This window comes from Phaenicophaeus curvirostris, chromosome 1 (assembly GCF_032191515.1).
Source record: "Phaenicophaeus curvirostris isolate KB17595 chromosome 1, BPBGC_Pcur_1.0, whole genome shotgun sequence".
NCBI classification, from domain to species: Eukaryota; Metazoa; Chordata; class Aves; order Cuculiformes; family Cuculidae; genus Phaenicophaeus; species Phaenicophaeus curvirostris.
Window position 1 is genome coordinate 76,899,373 of NC_091392.1, and position 5,015 is coordinate 76,904,387.

A 5,015-nucleotide genomic window follows, 5' to 3' on the forward strand; every position below is an offset into this window, starting at 1 on the left:
ATGAAATGGAAAGGAGAAGAAAAGTTCAGAGTGAGTTCCTAGTCAGCCCTAGGAAGCTGAGTGAAGCTTTCAGGGTGGAACTACAAAACATCATCAGGAGCAGCCCTGTGGAGTACAGAAGGCAGTGCTCTCCAAAGCAGACATCTGAAAGCATGATCCATAGAGAAATGTACTCAACACTGCTGAAACAGGTCGCTGCCACACTTCAGGTCTCTGTCACGTTTCTGCAGCTCTTTTAAAGCAGAACCAAGCTGACTTGCAGTGTCCTGAGGAATGAGGGGTTTATGCAGCTCAGAGTCATGTTTTTCCCTTCTGTAGGTGAGTTCTGGTTGCTGATGAGGATTCTTAAAGTAGGATTGGTCCAGCATGTTTTGGGAAGGGTGAAGAGTGCTTAATATACAAAGGCAGCAGCTAGAATAGGTTCCTCTCAACAAGACAAGACCTAGGCTTTCCACGTTTGTAATTCCCACATGACTAATTCTTCACAGAGCAGGAGGTGGACATTGTGCTGTCATTGTTAGACAAAATATCATAGCTCATAGCAGCATTTACTAGTTGAAAACACCAGATTTAGTTTTTGCACTGATGGCAAATTTAGGTTTTGCAGTGATGGCAGATGTAATCTGCCAGAAAAAGCCCTATCATGCAGCCTGATCTGCTAGTTGTCAAGTACACTCAGTATGAGTCAGTAGCATGCCCTGGCAGCCAAAAGAACAATCCATATCCTGGGACCATAAAAAATGGCATAATCAGCTAGTCAAAAGAGGTGATTGTTCTGCTGTATTCAGTGTTGGTAAGGGTCCTCACCTTGAGTACTGTGTGCAGTTCTGGGACTGTCATAGTTTAATGTCAGCTGGCAACAAAGCACCACACAGCCTCTTGATAACTGCCCATTCCATTGGGATGGGGGAGAGAATCAGAAGGGTAAAAGTGAGAAAACTCGTGGGTTGAGATAAAGGTAGTTTAACAGGCAAAGCAAAAGCTGTGCATGCAAGCAGAGCGAAACAAGGCATTCATTCACTACAGAATCACAGAATCACAGAATAACCAGGTTGGAAGAGACCCACCGGATCATCGAGTCCAACCGATCATCGAGACCCACCGGATCATCGAGTCCAACTACTTCCCATTGGCAGGCAGGTGTTCAGCCATCTCCCGGGAAACAGAACTCCATCACATGTAACAGTTAGTTAGAAGACAAACACCATAACACCAAGCACCCTAAACCTTCTTTCTTCTTTCCCCAGCTTTGTATGCTGAGCATGACACGATATGGTGTGAAATATCCCTTTGGTCAGCTGGGGCCAGCTGTCCTGGCTGCTTCACCTCCCAGCTTCTTGTGCACCTCCAGCCTACTCACTGGTATGGTGAGATGAGAAACAGAAAAGATCACGACACTGTGTAAGCACTGCTCAGCAATAACTGAAACATCCCTGCGTTATCATCAACACTGTTTTCATCACAAATCCAAGGCATAGCTCCATACTAGCTACTGTGAAGAAAATTAACTCTATCATCTCAGCCAAAAGCGGCCCAGGGCCCCACAATTAAGGAAGGATGTTAAGGTCATTGAATGCTTCTATAGGAGGGCAACAAAGCTGGGGAAGGGGCTGGAAGGCCTGTCCTATTAGGAGCACTGGAACAGGCTTCCTAGAGAGGTGGCCAGTGCTCCAAGCCTGTCAGTGTTTAAGAGCTATTTGGACAATGCACTTAATAAGATGCTTTAACTTTTTGTCTGCCCTGAAGTGGTCGGTTGGACTAAGTGATCATTGTAGGTCTCTTCCAACTGGATCTAAACTATCCCATCCTGTCCTGTCGTGTTCTATCCTAAGGCCTCTTGACCTAAAAAATACAATGGAGGATGAATGTCTCAGTCAGTACTACTGGCCTTGCTGTGATTTAGCTACAGTGTGAGTGAGAAGGAATGTAATATTTTCCCACAGGAATTCAAAGGAAAAAATGTTTAGTGAGAATTAAGACCACGTAACCAACCACAACACAGTGATCTCAGTAATGTGTGGGAGTTTTGGGACACAGGTCTCAGTGTCTGGATGATTCTCTTGGAATCTCATGGATTCTCTTTAGGAGATTGTCTTCAAGGCAAATATTATATTTTTTATGTCCATGCTTCAGATTTAGCCAAGGTAATTACTAACTAATAAAAGTTCATCATCCGAATGTATGGTTATCCTCCTAATCACTCTGTTTTGTGATGCTTGCTTTTGAAGTCTGAGGGTGTTTTTACCTGGTGTACTAATTATTGTCAAAATAAGGAGAAACTCTGCCTTGGGGAACATGGAGAGAGAATATGCTGAAAAATACCAGTATGAAATTCAAAATTTGGAGGAATCATTGTAGTGACAAATCATCATCATCAGATTTGCTCTTCTAATTCTCATGTATACTTCAGGGAAAAAATATCATAAAGAGAATAGCAAGTGGTTTAGCTTTTGTAATACTGGAATTCATGTTTACTACATGACAGTGTATAAGGTCTATTTTTAGTTAAGCACCAAGTCATTGCCTTATTATTACCTGGCAAACAGCAGGTAAATTCCCTGCCATGCAGACATTGATGTATATGGCAGGACTAGTTTTAGAATCAATCACTTTAATAACTGAAGAGCCTTGTTTCCTATACTGACCTAAATACAGTGGGTGTGTGATTAGCTTGGGACTAAATAATGCTTACTGAAATGCCAGTGAGTAAATACATATCATAGCCCATCCATGAAAGCTCTGGATTTAATAATTAAGCAGCAGCTATTGAAGAGAAGATTTAATTCCTGTCTTTACTGCATTATACTGCATTGCTTTTCTGATGTAGAAAAAAATACAATAGAAAGTACTTTTTATGAAAATAAGATAAATGCCAATGCCCATTGATTTTATTTCTTCCAAAAGGAGACAATTTTCTATTATGTACGTATCTTTTCATGTTTAGGGCCATCAGATCTGGAATACCCTGCTACCAGGCAGTAATTACAGAGACTTCTTCAGCAGGCTAGTGACTTCTAGTATTCTGCCCATCACTGCCCATACTCAGAGGTCCAGATAAGCCAAACAAACACCAGCTGTGTGAGAGAAAGAAGGGGAACTGAAGCAGTCCTTCTGGTGGCTGGTGACTCCAAAGAGCATACTGCAGTCAAACGACGGTTTGCAGAGGCCCTTGGACTTGACAGTGAGAGTTGTCTAGAAATATTGTGACAGGCAGCCCACTCTGGAATACATATGTCTCTGATTAGACCACTCTCATTTCTGTGGAGTTACTGGGGATGGAAGGAAAGAGAGACAAATAAAATTACATTACCTTTTTTTCAGATGCAAGCCACAAGACTCTGACATGACACAAGTTTTGGATGTGCTTTAGTCAGTTTTCTTGCACAACTAGCCTCAGAGAAAGTCACTACATGAGTCTCCCCTCTGACAGTAGACAAGCTCTCTGAGAGAGAAGAAGGAGGTAGAATTTTGATCCGTTCTCAATTTAAGATACTTACCCCCCCTAATTTACCTCTAAGATGAGTAGGTATCAGGCTGATGCACAGTTAGATAAGTAAGAGCCAGGAAGCTATGCTCCATATATGTAGATTTTCTGGATCATCCTAACTCTCTTTGTATGCACATCATCTGAGGGACCTTCAGCACTATTTTATTTCTAATTCTGTCAAAAATGCCCTGCCACGACATCACCCTCTAGGCACTGTTATATTACCAAGACGCAGGGGTATTTTTTTCTCTTAGGAGAAGAATTTTTGGCTTTTTTAGTTTGAAATGAAGTGATGACAAAATAAGTCTTGGACTGTTACTTGCAACTGCAGCCTAAAAGACAGGACTTCATAATCCAGGTAATTTGTTTTGGTTCCTGTAGCCATGGATAACCTATGAATAACTGGTATTTAAGATGTGCTTCGCTTTCGGAATGTCGGAGCCAAGTCCATTTCCCCACCCACAAATTGCTCAGAAGGGAGACTTACATTAATGGTCTTAATCATGACTACTTGATCTGCCTCCTTGGCTGCTTTCTCTGCAGTTTTGATAGTATCATTCTCGCAGTCAACAAAGTCCATGGCCATCATTCCTTCCAATACACTGGGGAAAGAGTAAGGGCAAATGGAGAAGTGAAGCCAAATAATGAGAAGAGGAGGAAAGGAAGGGAGAAAAAGATAAAGGAGAAGAGATTGTTAAATTATCACAATATTCCTATATTACAATATTCCTATAATACAATATTCATATATTCCTGCAACAAAGGAATTCAACTTGACAGATTTGGGTATACGGCTCTTTCTTCCCTTTCAGCAATATTTAATCTTCATTATCTTTTTCATTTGCCATTCTTAATTTTGCTCTGCTACTTCCAGAACCCTCATCTGTGAGACATCATCTGGATTACTGTGTTTAGTTCTGGCATCGTGAATATGAGAAGGATATGGAGCTATTGGAACGGGTCCAGAGGCATGCTACAAAGATGATCAGAGGGCTGGAGCAAAGCCCATACAAGGACAGGCTGAGAGAGTTGCGCTTGTTCAGCCTGGAGAAGAGAAGGCTTGGAGGAGACTTTATAGTGAATTTCTAGTACCTGAAGGGGACCTACAAGAAAGCTGGGGAGGGACTGTTTTCAAAGGCCTGTAGTGATAGGACTAGGGACAACGGGTATAAACTGGAGAGAGGCAGATGTACGCTAGACATAAGGAAGAATTTCTTCACTGTGAGAGTGGTGAGGCACTGGCACATGTTGCCCAGGGAAGTTGTGGATGCCCCATCCCTGGAGATGTTCAAGGCCAGGTTGTATGGGGCAGCCTGATCTAGTGGGAGGTGTCCCTGCCCATGGCAGGGGGTTTGGAACTGGGTGATCTTTAAGGTTCCTTCCAACCCAAACTATTCTATGATTCTATGACTCTATGAAACATATTGACTGAGGACTCACTCTGAGGCCTCTTGCTTGAGTTCATGTGCAATGTACAAAATGTCAGGGAAGCTCATACAACTGGGGATGTTGTTATGAGGATAGTAGA

The 5,015-nt window shown here is 42.3% G+C and overlaps 1 long non-coding RNA gene across 1 annotated transcript; it reads right to left on the reverse strand.

Moving 5' to 3' along the window:
• Window positions 1–2,882: 2,882 nt before the first annotated feature.
• LOC138716698 (uncharacterized) lies at window positions 2,883–5,015 on the reverse strand. The gene is made up of 3 exons (XR_011336712.1): window positions 4,928–5,015; window positions 3,975–4,089; window positions 2,883–3,269 (listed from the first exon to the last, which is right to left on the reverse strand). It is a non-coding gene; the product is annotated as an uncharacterized lncRNA (long non-coding RNA).